This window comes from Tachyglossus aculeatus, chromosome 2 (assembly GCF_015852505.1).
Source record: "Tachyglossus aculeatus isolate mTacAcu1 chromosome 2, mTacAcu1.pri, whole genome shotgun sequence".
Classification (NCBI taxonomy): Eukaryota; Metazoa; Chordata; class Mammalia; order Monotremata; family Tachyglossidae; genus Tachyglossus; species Tachyglossus aculeatus.
This window is the reverse complement of record NC_052067.1, coordinates 43544524-43567688: the sequence shown is the minus strand read 5'-3', so window position 1 is coordinate 43567688 and position 23165 is coordinate 43544524. Positions and strand designations below refer to the sequence as shown.

The 23165-nt window shown below is 50.5% G+C and overlaps 1 protein-coding gene across 1 annotated transcript in view; it reads left to right on the top strand.

The window, feature by feature from the left end:
* The first annotated feature begins 763 nt into the window (after nucleotides 1-763).
* TRANK1 (tetratricopeptide repeat and ankyrin repeat containing 1) overlaps nucleotides 764-23165 on the top strand; it is an 80794-nt gene continuing 58392 nt past the window's right edge. The window contains exon 1 of the mRNA XM_038767663.1: nucleotides 764-841. The gene's annotated coding sequence lies outside the window, so the exon portion shown is untranslated. The remainder of the gene's footprint in view (nucleotides 842-23165) is intronic.

Sequence of the window (23165 nt, the reverse complement as noted above, 5' to 3'; positions counted from 1 at the left end):
CGCCCAATAAATCGCGGTGATTGATTGGTTGAGCCCAGTGAGCGCCCAATAAATTGCTGTGCGTGATTGGTTGAGGCCAGAAAGCGCTCAATAAATCGCGGTGGTTGATTGGTTGAGCCCAGTGAGCGCTCAATAAATCGCGGTGGGTGATGGGTTGAGCTCAGTAAACGCTCAATAAATAGCAGCGAGTGGTTGGTTGAGCCCAGTAACCGCCCAATAAATCGCGGTGATTGATTGGTTGAGCCCAGTGAGCGCCCAATAAGTCGCTATGCGTGATTGATTGAGGCCAGAGAGCGCTCAATTAATCGCGGTGGGTGATGGGTTGAGCTCAGTAAACGCTCAATAAATAGCAGCGAGTGGTTGGTTGAGCCCAGTGAGCGCCCAATAAGTCGCGGTGATCGATTGGTTGAGCCCAGTGAGCGCCCAATAAATCGCGGTGATCGATTGGTTGAGCCCAGTGAGCGCCCAATAAATCGCCGCGCGTGATTGGTTGGTTGAGGCCAGAAAGCGCTCAATAAATCGCGGTGGTTGATTGGTCGAGCCCGGTGAGCGCCCAATAAATCGCGGCGGTTGATTGGTTGGTGCCCGGGGAGAAAAGGGCGGGAGGGGCGGGGCGGTGCTCTGGGCTCCTATTGGTGCAGCGGGCGGGAGGGGGCGGGGCCTCCCCGGGAGCCGCCCGCTGATTGGCGGGCCGCGGGACACGCCCCCTGGGGGGCTCGCGGCGCGGGCTCGGCCCGCCGCTCTCACTCCGTGCTGAGCGTCGTGCCGGCTGTGTGAGCGGGGCACTGTGCTAAGCGCTCCGGCCCTAACCATGCGCCAGCCGCTGTACTGAGCGCCCGGGGTAGGTACGCGCTCATCGGGTCGCACCCAGTCCCCGTCCCACGTGGGGCCGTTTGGGAGGAAAGACCTGCCGCTTCCCTGCCGCTTTTAGGGTATTAGGCGCTTACTAGGGGGCCAGGCACTGTACTGAGCGCCCGGGGTGGATAACAAGCTCATCGGGTCGCACCCAGTCCCCGTCCCACGTGGGACTGTTTGGGAGGAAAGACCTGCTGCTTCCCGTCCCGTTTTTAGGGTGTTAAGCGCTTACTACGGGCCAGGCACTGTACTGAGCGCCCGGGGTGGATACCAGCTCATCGGGTCGGGCACAGTCCCCGTCCCACGTGGGGCTGTTTGGGAGGAAAGACCTGCTGCTTCCCTTCCGGCTTTATGGTACTAAGCGCTTACTACGGGCCAGGCACTGTACTGAGCGCCTGGGGTAGGTACGCGCTCACCTGTTCAGATACAGTCCCCATCCCACGTGAGACTGTTTGGGAGGAAAGACCTGCTGCTTCCCTTCCGGGGTTTATGGGATTCATAATAATGGTATTTGTTGAGCGCTTATTATGTGCCAAGCACTGTATTAAGCGCTTACTATGGGCCAGGCACTGTACTGAGCGCCTGGGGTAGGTACACGCTCACCGGGGCAGCACAGTCCCCGTCCCACGTGGGGCTGTTTGGGAGGAAAGACCTGCCGCTTCCCTTCCGGCTTTATGGTATTAAGCGCTTACTACGGGCCAGGCACTGTACTGAGCGCCCGGGGTGGATAACAAGCTCATCGGGTCGCACACAGTCCCCATCCCACGTGGGACTGTTTGGGGGGAAAGACCTACTGCTTCCCGTCCCGTTTTTAGGGTGTTAAGCGCTTACTACGGGCCAGGCACTGTACTGAGCGCCCGGGGTGGATACAAGCTCATCGGGTCGGGCACAGTCCCCGTCCCACGTGGGGCTGTTTGGGAGGAAAGACCTGCCGCTTCCCTTCCGGCTTTATGGTATTAAGCGCTTACTACGGGCCAGGCACTGTACTGAGCGCCCGGGGTGGATAACAAGCTCATCGGGTCGCACACAGTCCCCATCCCACGTGGGACTGTTTGGGGGGAAAGACCTACTGCTTCCCGTCCCGTTTTTAGGGTGTTAAGCGCTTACTACGGGCCAGGCACTGTACTGAGCGCCCGGGGTGGATACAAGATCATCGGGTCGCACACAGTCCCCGTCCCCCGTGGGGCTGTTTGGGAGGAAAGACCTGCTGCTTCCCTTCCGGCTTTATGGTACTAAGCGCTTACTACGGGCCAGGCACTGTACTGAGCGCCTGGGGTAGGTACGCGCTCACCTGTTCAGATACAGTCCCCATCCCACGTGAGACTGTTTGGGAGGAAAGACGCGCTGCTTCCCTTCCGGGGTTTATGGGATTCATAATAATGGTATTTGTTGAGCGCTTATTATGTGCCAAGCACTGTATTAAGCGCTTACTATGGGCCAGGCACTGTACTGAGCGCCTGGGGTAGGTACACGCTCACCGGGGCAGCACAGTCCCCGTCCCACGTGGGGCTGTTTGGGAGGAAAGACCTGCCGCTTCCCTTCCCGTTTTTAGGGTATTAAGCGCTTACTACGGGCCAGGCACTGTACTGAGCGCCCGGGGTGGATAACAAGCTCATCGGGTCGCACACAGTCCCCGTCCCACGTGGGACTGTTTGGGAGGAAAGACCTGCTGCTTCCCTTCCGGCTTTAAGGTACTAAGCGCTTACTACGGGCCAGGCACTGTCCTGAGCGCCCGGGGTGGATAACAAGCTCATCGGGTCGCACACAGTCCCCGTCCCACGTGGGGCTCTTTGGGAGGAAAGACCTGCTGCTTCCCTTCCCGTTTTTAGGGTACTAAGCGCTTACTACGGGCCAGGCACTGTACTGAGAGCCCGGGGTGGATACAAGCTCATCGGGTCGTACACAGTCCCCGTCCCACGTGGGGCTGTTTGGGAGGAAAGACCTGCTGCTTCCCTTCCGGCTTTATGGTATTAAGCGCTTACTATGGGCCAGGCACTGTACTGAGCGCCCGGGGTGGATAACAAGCTCATCGGGTCGCGCACAGTCCCCATCCCACGTGGGACTGTTTGGGAGGAAAGACCTGCTGCTTCCCGTCCCGTTTTTAGGGTGTTAAGCGCTTACTACGGGCCAGGCACTGTACTGAGCGCCCGGGGTGGATACAAGCTCATCGGGTCGGGCACAGTCCCCGTCCCAAGTGGGACTGTTTGGGAGGAAAGACCTGCTGCTTCCCGTCCCGTTTTTAGGGTATTAAGCGCTTACTACGGGCCAGGCACTGTACTGAGCGCCCGGGGTGGATACAAGCTCATCGGGTCGGGCACAGTCCCCGTCCCACGTGGGGCTGTTTGGGAGGAAAGACGCGCTGCTTCCCTTCCGGGGTTTATGGTATTTGTTGAGCGCTTACTATGTGCCAAGCACTGCATTAAGCGCTTACTATGGGCCAGGCACTGTACTGAGCGCTGGGGTGGATACACGATCATCGGGTCGCACACAGTCCCCGTCCCACGTGGGACTGTTTGGGAGGAAAGACCTACTGCTTCCCTTCCCGTTTTTAGGGTACGAAGCACTGACGACTATGGGCCAGGCACTGTACTGAGCGCCCGGGGTGGATAACAAGCTCATCGGGTCGCACCCAGTCCCCATCCCACGTGGGACTGTTTGGGAGGAAAGACCTGCTGCTTCCCGTCCCGTTTTTAGGGTGTTAAGCGTTTACTGTGGGCCAGGCACTGTACTGAGCGCCCGGGGTGGATACACGATCATCGGGTCGCACACAGTCCCCGTCCCACGTGGGGCTGTTTGGGAGGAAAGACCTGCTGCTTCCCTTCCGGGGCTTATGGTATTCATAATAATGGTATTTGTTGAGCGCTTACTATGTGCCAAGCACTGTATTAAGCGCTTGCTATGGGCCAGGCACTGTACTGAGCGCTGGGGTGGTTACAGTCCCCGTCCCACGTGGGGCTCTTTGGGAGGAAAGACCTACTGCTTCCCTTCCCGTTTTTAGGGTACGAAGCGCTGACTGTGGGCCAGGCACTGTACTGAGCGCCCGGGGTGGATAGCAAGCTCATCGGGTCGGGCACAGTCCCCGTCCCACGTGGGGCTGTTTGGGAGGAAAGACCTGCTGCTTCCCTTCCGGCTTTATGGTATTAAGCGCTTACTATGGGCCAGGCACTGTACTGAGCGCCTGGGGTATTTATCAGTTCATCGGGTAGTGCACAGTCCCTGTCCCACGTGGGGGTCTCTAGGAGGAAAGACATTTCCTTTCCTGCTTCCCTTCTGGTGCTTAGGGTATTAATGATGGTATTTGTTGAGCGCTTAGTATGTGCCAAGCACTGTATTAAGCGCTTACTATGAGCCAGGCACTGTACTGAGCGCCAGGGTGGATACACGATCATCGTGTTGCGCACAGTCCCCCTCCCACGTGGGGCTCTTTGGGAGGAAACACATACTGCTTTGCCTTCCCGCTTTTAGGGTATTAAGCGCTGACTGTGGGCCAGGCACTGTACTGAGCGCCCTGGGTGTATACAAGATCATCGGGTAGTACACAGTCCCTGTCCCACATGGGGCTCTTTGGGAGGAAAGACGTGCTGCTTCCCTTCCAGTGTTTATGGTATTAATAATAATGGCATTTTTGAGCGCTTACTATCATCAATCGTATTTATTGAGCGCTTACTGTGTGCAGAGCACTGTACTAAGCGCTTGGGAAGCACAAGTTGGCAACATATAGAGACAGTCCCTACCCAGCAGTGGGCTCACAGTCTAAAAGGGGGCTCACAGTCTAAAAAAGTCTTACTTTGTGCCAAGCACTGTATTAAGCGCTTACTACGAGCCAGGCACTGTACTGAGCGCTGAGGTGGATACAGGCCCATCGTGTCGGGCACAGTCCCCATCCCACGTGGGGCTCTTTGGGAGGAAAGACGTGCTGCTTACCTTCCCGTTGTTAGGGTCTTAAGCATTTACTGTGGGCCAGGCACTGTACTGAGCGCCCGGGGTAGGTACACGCTCATCAGGTCGCCCACAGTCCCCGTCCCACGTGGGGCTCTTTGGTAATAATAAGAATGGTGATGGTATTTAAGCGCTTAAAGGCGTACTGCTTGCCTTTCTGTTTTTATGGTATTAATCAATCAATCGTATTTATTGAGCGCTGACTGTGTGCAGAGCACTGTACTGAGCGCTTGGGAAGTACAAGTTGTATTAAGCACTGACTGTGGTCCAGACACTGTACTGAGCACCTGTATCAGCTCATCGGGTCTGACACAGTCCCCGTCCCACGGGGGGCTCTTTGGTAGGAAAGACCGGCTGCTTCCCTTCCCGTTTTTAGGGTATTAAGCCCTTACTGTGGGTCAGGCACTGTACTGAGCGCCCGGGGTAGGTACACGCTCATCGGGTCGCACATAGTCCCCGTCCCTCGTGGGGCTCTTTGGGAGGAAAGATGTACTGCTTGCCTTCCGGTTTTTATGGTATTAAGCACTGGCTACGGGCCAGGCACTGTACTGAGCGCTCAGTGTCATGATAATAATAATAATAATAGTGGTATTTGTTAAGTGCTTACTGTGGGCCAGGCACTGTACTGAGCGCTGGGGTGGACATAAAATAATCTGGTTGGACACAGTCCCTGTCCTAAATAGGGCATTTTGGTGGGAAAGGTAGATCGCTTGACTTTTTTTATGGCATTTGTTAAGAATGTACAGTGTGCCAGGCACTGTACTAAACGCTGGGGTAGACGTAAGATAATCTGGTTGGACACCGTCCCTGTCCCACATAGGGTGCTTTAGCGGGGAAGATATATTGCTTGCCTTTTTTTTTTTAATGGTATATAAGGGCTTACTGTGTGCCAGGCACTGTATTAAGCGCTTGGGTAGATAAAATCATCTGTTTGGACACAGTCTACGTCCTACATAGGGCACTTAGGTGGGAAAGTATTTCTTGCCCTTTTTTTCTTCTTTTTATGGGCATTTATTAAGCACTTACTATGTGCGGGGCACTGTTCTAAGCCCCCCGGGGTAGATACGGGGTAATCAGGTTGTCCCCCATGGAGCTCACAGGCCTCACCCCCATTTTCCAGATGAGGGAACTGAGGCACCGAGAAATGAAGCGACTCGCCCCAAGTCACCCAGCTGACAAGTGGCAGAGGCGGGATTAGAACCCACGACCTGTGACTCCCAAGCCCGGGATCTTTCCACTGAGCCAAGATAATCAAGTTGGACGCAGTCCGCGTCCCATATAGAGCACTTTGGTGGAAAAGATGTGTTGCCTGCCCTTTTTTTAAGGGTATTTATTATGCACCCACTGTGTGCCAGGCACTGTACCGCGCGTCGGGGTGGTTACAAGATCTTCAGCTTGGACACAGTCCCTGTCCTAAGGAAAGCATTTAGGTGAGAAAGACATATTGCCTGCCTTTTTTAATGGTATTTGTTATACCCTTATTATGTGCTGGGAACTGTACTAAACATTGGGGTAGTTACAAGATCATCAGGTTGGACACAGTCCCTGCCTCACATAAGGTTCTTTGGTGGGGAAGAGGCATTACCTGTCTCTCCCTTTTTTATATTCCGCATTTGCTAAGCACTTATTATGTGCCAGGCACTGTACTAAGTGCTGGGGGCAGATACAAGATAATCGGGATGGACGTAATCCGTGTCCCGTAATAGGGAAGTTGGGTGGAAAAGAGACACCGCCTGCCTTTTTGTAAAATGGTATTTGTTAAACATTTATGATGCTCCAGGTACCGTACATGGGGTAGATGCCAGTTTATCAGGTTGGACAGAGTCCCCATCCCACTTGGGGCTCAAAGTCGTAATCCCCGTTTTAAAGATGAGGGAACTGAGGCCCGGAGAATCAATCAGTCGTATTTATTGAGCACTTACTGTGTGCAGAGCACTGTACTAAGCGCTTGGGAAGTACAAGTCGGCAACACATAGAGACAGTCCCTACCCAACAGCGGGCTCACAGTCTAGAAGGGGGAGACAGAGAACAAAACCAAACATACTAACAAAATAAAATCAATAGAATAGATATGTACAAGTAAGATAAATAAATAGAGTAATAAATATGTACAAACATATATACATATATACAGGTGCTGTGGGGAAGGGAAGGAGGTAAGACGGGGGGATGGAGAGGGGGACGAGGGGGAGAGGAAGGAAGGGGCTCAGTCTGGGAAGGCCTCCTGGAGGAGGTGAGCTCTCAGTAGGGCCTTGAAGGGAGGAAGAGAGTGAGCTTGGCGGATGGGCAGAGGGAGGGCATTCCAGGCCCAGGGGATGACGTGGGCCGGGGGTCGATGGCGGGACAGGCGAGAACGAGGCACGGTGAGGAGATTAGCGGCGGAGGAGCGGAGGATGCGGGCTGGGCTGGAGAAAGAGAGAAGGGAGGTGAGGTAGGAGGGGGCGAGGGGATGGACAGCCTTGGAGAAGTGAAGTGACGTGCCCGCAGTCGCACAGCAGGCAAGTGGCGGAGCAGGAATAAGAACCCAGGTTCTTCTGCCTCCCAGGCCGGGGCTCTATCCACTGGGCTTCACTGCTTCTTGCTTGCGGTGGGGCTGCGGGGGCCGCAGAGGTCACCGGTGATCTCCTTCTTGCCAAATCCAACGGCCTCTACTCCCTACTGATCCTCCTTGACCTCTCAGCCGCCTCCTTTGGCACTGACGACCATCCCCTTCTCCCAGAAAACGTTATCCAACCTCGGCTTCACTGACACTGTCCTCTCCTGGTTCTCCTCCTACCTAAGTGCTCATTCTCAGTCTCTTTCGTGGGCTCCTCCTCCCCCTCCTCCCCCTCCCATCCCCTAACTGTGGGGATATAACTATATGTTGCCAACTTGTACTTCCCAAGCGCTTAGTACAGTGCTCTGCACACAGTAAGCGCTCAATAAATATTGATTGATTGATTGTGGGGGTCCCTCAAGGCTCAGTTCTGGGTCCCCTTCTGTTCTCCATCTCCACCCGCTTCCTTGGAGAACTCATCCGCTCCCATGGCTTCAACTACCACCTCTGTGCAGTTGATTCCCAAATCTCCATCTTCAGCCTTGATCTCTCTCCCTCGCTCCAGTTTCACATTTCCTCCTGCCTTCAAGATGTCTCTACTTGGATGTCATGTCATTACCTCCAACTTAACATGTCTAAACCAGAACTCCTTAAATTCCCACTTAAACCCCCATCTTTCCCACCACTGTAGACGGCCTCACCATTCTCCCTGTCTCATAAGCTCATAACACGGCATCACCATTCTCCCTGTCTCATAAGCCCATAACCTTGGCACTATCCTTGACTCCTCTCTCTCATCCAACCCACATTTTCAGTCCATCACTAATTCTGTCATTTCTACCATCCCGCCTGTCTGCATGTTTTGTTTTGTTGTCTGTCTTCTCCTTCTAGACTGTGAGCCCGCTGTTGGGTAGGGACCGTCTCTGGATGTTGCCAACTTGTGCTTCCCAAGCGCTTAGCATAGTGCTCTGCACACAGTAAGCGCTCAATAAATATGATTGAATGAATGAATCACAAATTGGCCCTCTGTCTCCAACCAGACTGCTACCATGCTCATCTGAGCACTTATCCTATCCCGCCTTGATTACTGCATCAGCCTCCTTGCTGACCTCCTGTCTGTCCTCACTCCAGTCCATACTTCAGTTTGCTGCCCTTATCATTTTTCTTCAGAAACGTTCAGTCCATATTTCCCCACTCGTCAAGAACCTCCAGTGGTTGCCCATCCACCTCCGCATCAAACAGAAACTCCTGACCTTTGACTTTAAAGCCCTCAATCACCTTACATCCTCCTAACTTACCCGTTTCCCACTACAGCCCGCACACTTGGCTCCTCTAATGCCAACCTTCTCACTGTACCTCAGTCTTTTCTATCTCATTCATTCATATTTATTGAGGGCTTACTGTGTGTAGAGCACCGTACTAAGTGCTTGGAGAGTACAATTTGGCGACAAATACGGACAATCCCTACCCAACCAGGGGCTCACGGTCTAGGAGCGGGGAGACAGACATCAAAATAAGCATTAATTTGGTCTCATAACCGACCTTTCTCCCACATCCTGCCTTTGGCCTGGAACACTCTCCCTCCTCAGATCCCTCCCAGTGCTTAGAACAGTGCTTTGCACATAGTAAGCACTTAAATATCATCATTATTATTATCCCACAGACAATCCCTCTCCCTGCCTTCAAAGCCTTATTGAAGGCACATCTCCTCCAAGAGGCCTTCCCTGACTAAGCCCTCATTTCCTCTTTCCCCACTCCCTTTTGGGTCACCCTGACTCTTTCCCTTTACTCTGTCCTCAGCCCCACAGCACTGAAGTATATATCTGTAATTTATTTATATTACTGTCTGTCTCCCCCGCTAGACTCTAAACTCATGTGGGCAGGGAATGTGTCCTATAAAGTGTTGTGCTCTCCCAAGTGCTTAGCATAGTGCTCTGCACACAGTAAGCACTCAGTAAATACGATCAACCGATTGATTGACTGAGAGACAGGCTCCAAGGATGGGCTTACCCCAGGGGAACTTTTAACTATGTCGCATTTTAACTGCTAGAGAGTGGCGCGGAATAAGCAAATCTGTTTGTTCTGCATTTTCCCCAGTGTTTGGAAGAATGTCTGGCACACTGTAAGTGCTTCAGTAGCAATCAGTGGTACTTATTGAGTGCTTCCTGGGTGCAGAGCACTGTCCTAAGTGATGTGACTTTTAGACTGTGAGCCCACTGTTGGGTAGGGACTGTCTCTATATGTTGCCAATTTGTACTTCCCAAGCTCTTAGTACAGTGCTCTGCACACAGTAAGCGCTCAATAAATACGATTGAAGATGATGATGATAAAGTGAGAGGACAGTAGGGTGGGTAGACACATTCCCTGCCCACAAGAGGCTTAGAACCCAGAGGGGGAGAAAAACATTAAAATAAATTCCAGAGAGAGGAACTGGGGGCGGATATGGAGGGATCTCAGTGGACAGCAAACACTTCTGCTACCTGCTATGCTGTGCTCTCCCAAGCGTTCAGTACAGTGCTTGGCAGGTAGTAACTGCTCAGTCATCATCATCATCCTCATCATCAATCGTATTGAGCGCTTACTATGTGCAGAGCACTGTACTAAGCGCTTGGGAAGTACAAATTGGCAACATATAGAGACAGTCCCTACCCAACAGCGGGCTCACAGCCTAAAAGGGGGAGACAGAGAACAAAACCAAACATACTAAGAAAATAAAATAAATAGAATAGATATGTACAAGTAAAATAAATAGAGTAATAAATATGTACAAACATATATACATATATACAGGTGCTATGGGGAAGGGAAGGAGGTAAGATGGGGGGGATGGAGAGGGGGACGAGGGGGAGAGGAAGGAAGGGGCTCAGTCTGGGAAGGCCTCCTGGAGAAGGCGAGCTCTCAGCAGGGCCTTGAAGGGAGGAAGAGAGCTAGCTTGGCGGATGGGCAGTGATTGATATGTAAATAAATACTCTGGGGTGGGCTGAATATCGAGGGATACAGATTCAAGCCCAAAGGTGAAGGAGGTGAAGATGTGATTTTTAGGAGGGCTTTGAAGGTGGCTTCAGCACTTTGAGAGCGATGAAGAGGGAGGGCATTGCAGGCCAGGGGCAGGATGTGGGCCGTGAGATTGAGGTACAGTAGGTAGTAGTAGGTTGCCATGAGAGGAGCGGAGCGTGCCGTTTGGGTTGCAGTGGAAAATCAGCCAGGTGAGGTTGGAGGGGGCGAGCTGACCAAGCGCCATAAAGCCGACGGCGAAGGGCGTCCATTTGCCAAGGTGAGCGGGCAACCACCCACCCCACTGAGGAGTGGGGGAAAGGTGGGTTTCTGCCCACGAATACTGTGATTGTTATGCCAGGTTGGGGCACAGCAGAAACTCCAGCCAGCCGGGAAGGGTGCTGGGTAATATATTAACAGTCAGGTTCATGTTGACCGAGGGACAGGAAAGGTAAGCAGACTTCCACACTTAACCCCCAAAGCACAGACTGGACTAAGCTAGGCTTCCCCCCACCAATCATCATCAATCGTATCTATTGAGCGCTTACTATGTGCAGAGCACTGTACTAAGCGCTTGGGAAGTACAAATTGGCAACGTATAGAGACAGTCCCTACCCAACAGCGGGCTCACAGTCTAAAAGGGGGAGACAGAGAACAAAACCAAACATACTGACGAAATAAAATAAATAGAATAGATATGTACAAATCAACCAATCAACTGGGGGTGGCGGGGGGACACGATTCAGCGCGGATCACATCGTCCAGCCCCCCTCCCCAAATTTCCCGTGGGACAGGGGGCATTTGCGGCCTTTTTTGGACACTTGGAAAAGGCCCAACAAGTTAGGTTTTAGAAAAGCAAACCTGCCCAGGCTCATTTTCAGCATGATGATGGTGGCATTTATTAAGCGCTTACTACGTGCAGAGCACTGTTCTAAGTGCTGGGGAGGTTACAAGGTGATCAGGTTGTCCCACGGGGGGCTCCCAGTCTTAATCCCCGTTGTGCAGATGAGGTAACTGAGGCACAGAGAAGTGAAGTGACTTGCCCAAAGTCACACAGCTGACAATTGGTGGAGCCAGGATTTGAACCCATGACCTCCGACTCCAAAGCCCGGGCTCTTTCCACTGAGCCACTCATGTCCTGGCTGGGGAGCGGAGGGGGAAAGAAAAGGAATATATTGAGCTTCTCCTGGGTGCCCTGGTTCTCTCAGCCCTGGGGCAGAGGTGGATAGCTTCTTATTCTGGCCCATTAAATGGGGGTAATTGAGGGCCTTTGGGAAACTTTTTTTGCTCTAAGCCGTTTTATCATGGGCTGGGCAGGGGGCAAGGCAGCTGGTTTTATCCATTGTGGAAAAAGTGCAGCCCAGGAAGCACCTGTATATATGTATATATGTTTGTACATATTTATTACTCTATTTTACTTGTACATATCTATTCTATTTATTTTATTTTGTTAATATGTTTGGTTTTGTTCTCCATCTCCCCCTTCTAGACTGTGAGCCCACTGTTGGGTAGGGACCGTCTCTAGATGTTGCCAACTTGTACTTCCCAAGCGCTTAGTACAGTGCTCTGCACACAGTAAGCGCTCATTAAATACGATTGATTGATTGGAGAGGGTTAGAAGTCAAGGAGTTTTGACAGGGGTGCAAAAGCGGTGTGTTTTTGAGAAGCACTGTGGCCTAGGGGATCGAGGCCAGGCCTGGGGGTCAGAGGACCTGGGTTCTAATCCTCGCTCCACCACTTGTCTGCTGTGTGACCTTGAACAAGTCACTTCACTTCTCTGGGCCGCAGTGACCTCATCCGTGAAATGGGGATTAAGACTATGAGCTCCGTGTGGAGCAGGGACTGTGTCCAATCTGATGACCTTGTATCTAGCCCAGTGCTTTGAACAGTGCCTGGCACACACAGTAAGCATTTAACAAATATTTTGTTTTTTTAAAAATTGACCAGGTTATGGGGCAGAGAAGGAGAGAGCTGGTGATCAGAGCTTAAAAGATTTTGCTTGGTGAGGAGGGAAATAAGGGGATGAGAGACTTTTGAGGAGGGGCAAGATAATTTTTAGAAAGTTGATCTGGGCCCTGCAGGTTGGAGGAGGGGACACAAAAAAGCTTGAACCTTTTGGGAGGACTGGAAGGGTGTTTTGGGGGGCTATTTGTTAAGCTCTTACTATGTGCTGGGAACTGTAATAAGAGCTGGGGTAGAGACAGAGTCCTTGTCGCATATGGGGCTCACAGCCTTCATCCCCATTTCACAGATGAGGCGACTGAGCACAGAGAAGTTAAATCACTTGGCCAAGGTCGCACAGCAGACAAGTAGAGCCAGGATTAGAACCCAGCCCCTCTGACTCTCAAGCCCGTGCTCTTTCCATGAGGCCACGAAGCTTCCCCAGTTTTGAGAGATATTGAGAAAGAACCGGCAACATTTGACAACAGACCGATTGCGCCGGCCACGATATTGTGAGGAATCAAAGTTAACACCAAGATTGAGGGGTTCTAGATTCTGAATCGGAAAGTAAGGGTGGTGTCGACCATTTCGGGAAAGTTAGGGAGAATGGATTTAATTCATTTTGAGACCTGGTGGGATATTCAGGTGGAGATGTCTTGGAGGAAGGGAGAAATTGTTTAGCAAAAGAGAGGTTAGGTTGGGTGATACGGATTTCAAAGTCATCTGTGTAGATGAGGTAGCTGAAGCTGTCGATCAATTGTATTTCTTGAGTGTTTACTATGCGCAGAGCACTGTACTAAGCTCTTGGGAGAATAAAACACAACAGAATTAGCAGACATGTTCCCTGCCCGTAAAGAGCTATGAAAACAGAGCGAGACAAGTGAGGGGCCTTGAACAAACGTGACTCCCACTGTTAGGAGGTGAATTGTACTCTCCCAAGCGCTTAGTAGAGTACTCTGCACACATTGAGTGCCCAATAAATACGATTGGTTGATTTTAGTGCCCATAACTGCAAAGAAAGTCTGTTTAACCACCCCTTGTCTGTGATGGTAGGTTATGAATTTCAACTAAGTTCAGAAAAGTAAAAGCTTTTTTAGTGTTGCGTAAGGCCAGTCACGGGTATGCTCAGTCAATCAATTGTGTATATGTATATATATACATATATACGATTGATTGACTGAGCATACCCGTGACTGGCCTTACGCAACACTATATATATATATATATATATATATATATATACACACACATATACTGAGCGCTTACTATGCGCAGAAGCCTTCTGTGTCTGTGAAGGGTGTGATAGTGTGGTTATCTTAAGCCAAATCTCTCTTATGCTGTGGAGTCATCTCCAACCCGTAGACACTAGGGACACATCTCTTCCAGAACTCCCCACCTTCATCTGCAATCATTCTAGTAGTGTACACATTTAGCTAATTCATTCTAATTCATTCCAGTTGTGCCTCTTGAGTTTTTTAACCTATTTTTAATAATGGTAATTGTTAAGCACTTGCTATGTTCCAGGCGTTGTTCTAAGCACAGGGTAGATACAAGCTGATGAGGTTGGACACAGTCTGTGTCCCACATGAGGCTCAGAATCTTAATTCCTGTTTTTACAGGTGAGGGAACTAAGACACGGAGCAGTGAAATGACTTGCCCGAGATCTCTGGGCCTCAGTTTCCTCCTCTGCCGAATGGGGAATTCAGTAATTGGTAGGTTTTCACTCACTCCTCAGCCCTGGGTGAGAAAGGGAATGTATTTGATCTGATCTTGTATAATAGTAATAATAATTGTGGTATTTAAGAGCTTACTACGTGCCAGGCGCTGTACTAATTAGGCGCAGGGGTATATACAAGGTAATCAGTTGGACACAGTCCCTGTCCCACATGGGGCTCACAGTCTTAATCCCTATTTTGCCATTGAGGTGACTGAGGCCCAGAGAAGTTACAGTGACTTGCCTAAGGTCACCTGCAGGCAAGTGGCAGAGACGGATTAGAACCCAGGTTCTTCTGGCTCCCATGCTCTTTCCACTAGACTACGCTGCTCTGCCCGGGCACTTTACACAGTGCTTTGGTACATAAGTGGAGGCTTAATAAAAATCAGTGATCATTAATCATTCTTGTCAATGGCTGCATACCTTGGAACAGTCTTTGGGAAACCTTGGGCTTCGCCCTGGATCCGCTTGGAGGAAAATAGCATTTCCGAGGAGAGCTCCTTTCAGGTGGAGGGGACATGGGTTGGGGGTTGTTGACCCCTTCACCCACCAGGGAACCTTTTTTTTTTTTATAGTATTTGTTAAATGCTTACTCTGTGCCAGGCACTGTATTAAGCACTGGGGTAGACACAAGCTAATTGGTTGGACACAGTCTCTGTCCCACCCCAAGGGGCTCATAGTCTTAATCCCCATTTTATGATAATAATTGGGGTATTGATTAAGCACAGTAGATGAGGTAATTGAGGTGCAGAGAAGTGAAGTGACTTGCCCAAGTTCTGCCCAGCAGACAAGTGGCAGAGCGAGGGTTAGAACCCAGGTCTTTCTGATTCCCAGGCCCGAGCTCGGTCCAGTTCCTCTTGCCCATTAGGGGTCTTTTGGTGCATCTGCTTTAGTAATAATAATAATTGTGGTATTTGTTAAACACTTATTATGTCCCAGGCCCTGAGTAGCGCTGCGGTAGATACAAACTAATTGGGTTGGACAGAGTCCCAGTCCAACATTGGGCTCACAGTCTTAATCCCTATTTTCCAGTTGAGGTCACTAAGGCCCGGAGAAGTGAAATGTTTGCTGCGTGACCTTGGGCAAGTCAAGTGGCAGAGCTGGGATTAGAACCCAGGCCCTCCTGACTCTCCAGGCGCTACCCACTAAGCCATGCTGCTTCAGCTTTGAGGGAGGTTGGCAATTTCTCAATCGTTCCCCGTTTGACAAGAGAAAGGGAGAAACAGTGATGGAGTTTCTTCGGTAACCGGGTCCCAAATATCCCCCGGTCACGTACAGCCGGGGGCAGAGGCCGGGGACAGATATTCACAGTGGGGAGGAGTGAATGTCCCAGAGAAGAAATAAAAAAGCAGAAGACCAAGGACAAATTCCCAGCTGATAAAATAAGTTTACTTTTCTAGGTCAGAAGGGCCCCTCCCCCTGGGCTCTCAGTGGGGCACTGAGCTGGTTTAGATCAGCAGCAATAATGCTACTAATAGTCTCAATTAAATAGAATAAAGAGAAGCAGTGTGGCCTAGTGAATAGAGCATGAGTCTTGGAGTCGGGAGGACCTGGGTTCTAACCCTGGCCCTGCCACTTGTCTGCTGAGTGACTGTGGGCAAGTCATTTCATTTCTCTGGGCCTCAGTTAACCCCATCTGTAAAATGGGGATTAAGGCAGTGAGCCCCATGTGGGACAGGGGACTGGGTCCAACCTGATGAGTTTGTATCTAGACTGTAAGCTTGTTGTGGGCAGGGAATGTAGCTGTTTATTGTTATATTGTACTCTCCCAAGCGCTTAGTACAATGCTCTGCACAAAGTAAGCGCACAACGAATACAATTGAATGAATCAATATTTACGCCAGTGCTTAGTACAGCGCCTGGCACATAGTAAGCGCTTAACAAATACCATTAAAAAAATTAATTATTGAGTTGGGGCTGGAGTCCTGAAGAGAAAAATTAGAGGGGTTGAGCTTCCTGGTGTTCAAGCTGAAATAGAGTTTAGTTGCAGAAAGAACAGAACTGCTTTGCAACTTCTCCTCTCTGCCGGCAGTCAGGAGGGATTGGGAGAGGCAGACATTAGGGATTAATAAAGTGGGGAAGGGCAGGGAAGCCAGAGAAACTTTCCCAACAACAAACAAAGCAGTCGGGACACCCCCAAAGATGTGACATTTCAGCCCATCCTCGTGAACTGCTACAGAATCTTCCGACTTCCTCTCTTCTGTGGCACCAAGAATCGAGTCTGAAAATACCTCAACTGTCAGGAGGCACGTCAGTCGACTTTATTTATTGAGCACTTACTGACTTATATAAGCACTTACTTATTGAGCACTTATGTATATATGTTTGTACATATTTATTACTCTATTTATTTTACTTGTACATGTCTATTCTATTTATTTTATTTTGTTAGTATGTTTGGTTTTGTTCTCTGTCTCCCCCTTTTAGACTGTTGGGTAGGGACTGTCTCTATATGTTGCCAATTTGTACTTCCCAAGCGCTTAGTACAGTGCTGTGCACACAGTAAGCGCTCAATAAATACGATTGATGATGATGATGCAGAGCACTGTACTAAGCGCTTGGGAGAGTACGGCGTAACACTGTACCAGACCCATTCCTTGCCCTCAGCGAGCTTACAGTGTAGCGCATGCAGCGTGGGGACTTCTCAACCCACTGTTGGGTAGGGACTGTCTCTATATGTTGCCAACTTGTCCTTCCCAAGCGCTTAGTACAGTGCTCTGCACACAGTAAGCGCTCAATAAATACGATTGATTGATTGATTCTCAAACAGGCGTTCAGTTTCCGCTTGGGTTCAGCTAGTGAGGAGGGCAGCCGGATCCAAAGCTCGGCCTTCCAGCTGGACATTCCCGGCAACCTCCATCAGTAGGTGGTATTTATTGAGCACTTACTGTAGGCAGAGCACTGTTTTAGGCACTTGGGAGAGTACCATCCAGAAGCAGCGTGGCTTAGTGTCAAGAGCCCCGGCTTGGGAGTCAGGGGGCGTGGGTTCTAATCCCGGCTCCACCACTTGTCTGCTGTGTGACCTTGGGCAAGCTGCTTAACTTTTCTGTGCCTCAGTGACCTCATCTGTAAAACGGGGATTAAGATTGAGCCCCACGTGGGACAACCTGATTACCTTGTATCTCTCCCCGTGCTTAGAACAGTGCTTGGCACATAGTAAGCACTTAACAAATACCATAATTATTATACAGTTGGTAGACCTGAACCCTGCCCTCAATCAATTAATCAGCCCGTGGCATTTATTGAGCACTAACTGTGGGCAGAACACTGTACCATGCTCCTGGGAGGATACCATACAGTTGGTCGACCCGATCCCTGCCCTCAACTAATCAAGCAATCAGCTCAGTGGTATTTATTGAGCTCCGAGAATGTGCACGGCTCCGTACTAAGGACTCGAGAAAGTACAACTGAGTTGGTGCTTAAGCACTTAGTATGGTGCTCTGCACACAATAAGCGCTCAATAAATACGATTGATTGAGCGAATGGTAGGCACGAGACAGATGTGTGGACAAAGTGCCGTGAGGGTGGATTGGTGGGGTGTTCCCTGCGTGCATAGGTTGGGAATAAATAGGATGGAAGGCTGAGGATCATCTATAGGAAAGGAAAGGAAACACGTGGAGACAGCAGGTCTCCCCTCCCAGAAAATTCAAAATTGGGGAAGAATGTGTGGTTTAGCTCACACCACCTATATCACACCACATGCATTTCCTGTGACTTCTTATCTCTGGGCTCCACATATTGGTAGCCTAGAGCAGAGTAGCCCAGTGGATAGAGCACGGGCCTGGACCTGGGTTCTAATCCTGGCTCCGCCACTGATCTTGGGCAAGTCACTCACTGTTCTAAGCGCTGGGGTAGATAAACGTTAATCAGTTTGGCCACAGTTCCTGTCCCTCATGGAGCTCACAGTCTTAGTCTCCATTTGACGGATGAAGTAAATGAGGCCCAGAGAAGTGAAGTGCCTTGGCCAGGGTCACACAGCAGACGTGGCAGAGCCAGGACTAGAACCGAGGACTTGCTGATTCCCAGGCCTATTCTCTATCCACTAAGCCACGCTGCTTCTCCTTCTCTTTCTTTGTCTCTCCTAGACCCCTCTCCTGTTCCTCCCCAAGGCCCTCGTGGTGGCCACTTTCTGGGCCTACAGGGGCCGGGTGTAATAGAGGCCCAGAGAAGTGAAGGGACTTGTCCAAAGCCACACAGCAGACAGGTGGCGGAGCCAGGATTAGAACCCTCAGAGGGTTGTCAGTTGAGACCCAAAAACTGAATCTGTACTGAACCGACAAAGCCACTCGCTAACGATCGAAAGAGTTGCCTTAAGAGTGTTTGGCTGCTCTGTTTTTCTTTGTTTTTTTGCTTTTTTTCAGCGGTATTAAGCGCTTACTATGTGGGTCAAGAAGCAGCATGGCCTCGTGGGAAGAGCACAGGCCTGGGAGTTAGAAGGACCTGGGTTCCAATCCCGTCTCTGCCTCTTGTCTGCCGTGTGACCATGGGGAAGTCACTTGTCCGTGCCTCAGTGACCTCAGCTGTAAAATGGGGATTAAGATTGCGAGCCCCAAGTGGGACATGGCTGTGTCCAACCTGATGTATCAATCCATCGTATTTATTGAGCGATTACTGCATGCAGAGCATGTACTAAGCACTTGGGAGAGCGTAATCCCCTTCCTTCCTCTCCCCCTCGTCCCCCTCTCCACCCCCCCCATCTTACCTCCTTCCCTTCCCCACAACACCTGTATATATGTATATATGTTTGTACATATTTATTACTCTATTTATTTTAATTGTACATATCTATTCTATTTATTTTATTTTGTTAGTATGTTTGGCTTTGTTCTCTGTCTCCCCCTTTTAGACTGTGAGCCCACTGTTGGGTAGGGACTGTCTCTATGTGTTGCCAACTTGTACTTCCCAAGTGCTTAGTACAGTGCTCTGCACATAGTAAGCGCTCAATAAATACGATTGATGATGATGATGATGATAATAAAACAGAATTTAGCAGACACATTCTCTGTCCACAATGAGTTTATACTCTTGAGGGTGTAACTTGTTGATCTCATATCTACCCTATTGTTTAGTACTGTACCTGGCAATTAGTAAATGCTTAACAAATACCATTAAAAAATCACTGTTCTAAGCCCTGGGGTAGATCCAAGTTAATCAGGTCAGACACAGTCCCTCTCCTGCATGGGGCTCACAGGCTGAGTAGGAGGGAGAACAGGTATTGAACCCCCATTTTGCATGTACTAAGTGCTTGGGAGAGTACAATGTAACAGTAAGCAGACACATTTCACATAGTAAGTGTTCAGTAAACACCATTAATGATGATGATGATAAACTGTGGTACCTTAGCAGTTCTGTGGGCTGCCAGGGTTCTCGATTTCCACAGTGCCAGGTACAAATCTCTATAAATTGCCAGCTGCCCTTTGGATTTGGCAACATCATCAGACAGTGAGATCCTGCCCAGGTGGTGGAGCAGCAAGGATGTTAAATTTCACCGTGTGTACGCGCATAGGTTGCGGTCAGCCACGGTGCGTCATGGCTGCTTTTCTTTGGTTTTATTTTATGGTATTTGTTATACACTTACTGTGATCCGGGCACTGTACTAAGCACTGGGGTAGATCCAAGCTAATCAGGTTGGACTTCTTCCATGTCCCACGTGGGGCTCACGCACTTGATCCCCAGATTTGGGAACCGAGGCCCAGAGAAGTGAAGTGACTTGCCTAAGGTCACACAGCAGATCATCATCATCAATCGTATTTATTGAGCGCTTACTATGTGCAGAGCACTGTACTAAGCGCTTGGGAAGTACAAATTGGCAACACATAGAGACAGTCCCTACCCAACAGTGGGCTCACAGTCTAAAAGGGGGAGACAGAGAACAAAACCAAACATACTAACAAAATAAAATAAATAGGATAGATATGTACAAGTAAAATAAATAAATAAATAGAGTAATAAATATGTACAACCATATATACATATATACAGGTGCTGTGGGGAAGGGAAGGAGGTAAGACGGGGGGGATGGAGAGGGGGACGAGGGGGAGAGGAAGGAAGGGGCTCAGTCTGGGAAGGCCTCCTGGAGGAGGTGAGCTCTCAGCAGGGCCTTGAAGGGAGGAAGAGAGCTAGCTTGGCGGATGGGCAGAGAGAGGGCATTCCAGGCCCGGGGGATGACGTGGGCCGGGGGTCGATGGCGGGACAGGCGAGAACGAGGTACGGTGAGGAGATTAGCGGCGGAGGAGCGGAGGGTGCGGGCTGGGCAGTCGAAGGAGAGAAGGGAGGTGAGGTAGGAGGGGGCGAGGGGATGGACAGCCTTGAAGCCCAGGGTGAGGAGTTCCTGCCTGATGCGCAGATTGATCGGTAGCCATTGGAGGTTTTTGAGGAGGGGAGTAATATGCCCAGAGCGTTTCTGGACAAAGATAATCCGGGCAGCAGCATGAAATATGGATTGAAGTGGAGAGAGACACGAGGATGGGAGATCAGAGAGAAGGCTGCTGCAGTAGTCCAGACGGGATAGGATGAGAGCTTGAATGAGCAGGGTAGCAGTTTGGATGGAGAGGAAAGGGCGGATCTTGGCAATGTTGCGGAGCTGAGACCGGCAGGTTTTGGTGACGGCTTGGATGTGAGGGGTGAATGAGAGAGCGGAGTCGAGGATGACACCAAGGTTGCGGGCTTGTGAGACGGGAAGGATGGTAGTGCCATCAACAGAGATGGGAAAGTCAGGGAGAGGACAAGGTTTGGGAGGGAAGACAAGGAGTTCAGTCTTCGACATGTTGAGCTTTAGGTGGCGGGCAGACATCCAGATGGAGATGTCCTGAAGGCAGGAGGAGATGCGAGCCTGGAGAGAGGGGGAGAGAGTAGGGGCAGAGATGTAGATCTGGGTGTCATCAGCGTAGAGATGATAGTTGAAGCCGTGGGAGCGAATGAGGTCACCAAGGGAGTGCGTGTAGATTGAGAACAGAAGGGGACCAAGCACTGAACCTTGGGGAACCCCCACAGTAAGAGGATGGGAGGGGGAGGAGGAGCCTGCAAAAGAGACTGAGAAAGAATGACCAGAGAGATAAGAGGAGAACCAGGAGAGAACGGAGTCTGTGAAGCCAAGGTCAGATAGCGTGTTGAGGAGAAGGGGGTGGGCCACAGTGTCGAAGGCAGCTGAGAGGTCGAGGAGGATTAGGACAGAGTAGGAGCCGTTGGATTTGGCAAGCAATGAGTGGCGGGGCTGGGATTAGAGCCCAGGACCTGGCTCCCAGGCCCGGGCTCTGCTCGAAGAGAACAACTTCCTTCCCTGGCAGCCCGTTGCCTGGGTGGTGGTGGTGGTAGTAGTTGTAGTAGTGGTGTTGATGAAGTGCTTACTATGTGCAGAGCACTCTGCTAGGCACTAGGAGAGAATTCACAGCTGAGAAGCTGTGTGGCTTAGTGGGTAGTGCCTGGGAGTCAGAAGAACCTGATGATGATGGTATTTGTTAAGCGCTTACTATGTGCCAGGCACTGTTCTAAGTTCTAGTTGGTTCTAAACCTCGCTCTGCCACTTATCTGCTGCATGACCTTGGTCAAGTCACTTCACTTCTCTGGGCCTCCCCTCTGTAAAATGGGGATTAGGACTGTGAGTCCCAGGTGGGACAGAGGGACTGTGTCAATCAATCAATCAATCAATCGTATTTATTGAGAGCTTACTGTGTGCAGAACACTGTACTAAGCGCTTGGGAAGTACAAGTTGGCAACATATAGAGACAGTCCCTACCCAACAGTGGGCTCACAGTCTAAAAGACTGTGACACGGCAGTGTCATTAATCATGGCATCTGTTAAGCGCTTACTCTCTGCCAGGCACTGTACTAAGCGCTGGGGTGGGTACCAGCAAATCAGGTCGTAGAGACCCCAGCATTTAATAGCGCCTGGTACGTAGTAAGCGCTTAACAAATGCCATTCAAAAAAAAAAAAAAAAAAGGAATCAGAAACAGTTCCCGAGTCCTGACTTATTTGACAACGTACCTCACTGGGTCATTTAAATCACTTGTTTCTCCCTTTCCTCCTTTCACTTCCCCTGCCCACGTAGATGTGTACACAGACACACACGTGACGTGTACAAAATGCATATATCTTCTGGACGTATTTATGACAGGCTTTCAGACCCGCCGTCTCCTTCAAGCCTTTGCCGTGGGCGATGAGACTCACGTGAAGAACTTGGCGTTCTGAGTCACGCCCTCCTCAGAGACACTTTTGCCCTCAGGTAAACTTCTCAGCTCTCCACCCACCTCACCTGCTGCCCGGGTCCTCCGGGTCCACGGGGTACGGAGCACCCACGGGGGGCCTGCTGGCATCCTGGCGAACCGGGGCCGTGGGGTTGCCCGGCCTGAACCAGCCCGGGGACCGATGCCTTCTACCCCGCTCTGAGGTGTGGGATCTGCAGGCTGAGAGATGCCTCTGGTGAGGTGAGGTGACTTCTCCTCAGGAAGGGGGAACTGCTGGACAAGGAGGGGTCATCCCCATCCCGCTCCCCGAGATTCCGGGGGTAGCATTGGCAGGAATCCGGGGCTCTCCTTGCCGCAGGGTACCTGGCGGTGGGAATGGATGTGGGGTGCAGAGGGTTTTTTCAAAGACTGTAAACTCATCATGTGTTTATTGTTCTATTGAACTCTCCCAAGCGTTTAGTACTGTGTTCTACACACCGTAAGTGCTCAATAAATACCAAGGAATGGATGGATGGATGGATGGATGGATGGATGAATGGAAGGGAGACTCGTTGCCCAGAGAAGCAACGTAGCTTAGTGGAAGGAGCACTGTCTTGGGAGTCAGAGGACGTGGGTTCTCATCCTGGCTCTGCCGCTTGTCTGCTTTGTGACCTTGGGCAAGCCACCTCACTTCTCTGTGCCTCGGTTACCTCATATGTAGAACAGGGATTAAGACTGTGAGCCTCTGTTTACGTTGTATCCACCCCAGTGCTTAGAACAGTGCTTGGCACGGAGTAAGCGCTTAACAAATGCCATAGCTGTTGTTATTAAATGTTTTGGAAGTCTGTCTCCCCCATTCAGTCTTTCAGTTGTATTTATTGAGCACTTACTGTGTGCAGAGCAGTGTACTAAGCTCTTGGGAGAGTAGAATACAACAATAAGCAGACACATTCCCTGTCCACAGCGAGCTACACTAGACTCTAAGCTCCTCGGGGACTGAGATCAAGGTTTTTTTAAAGTAAT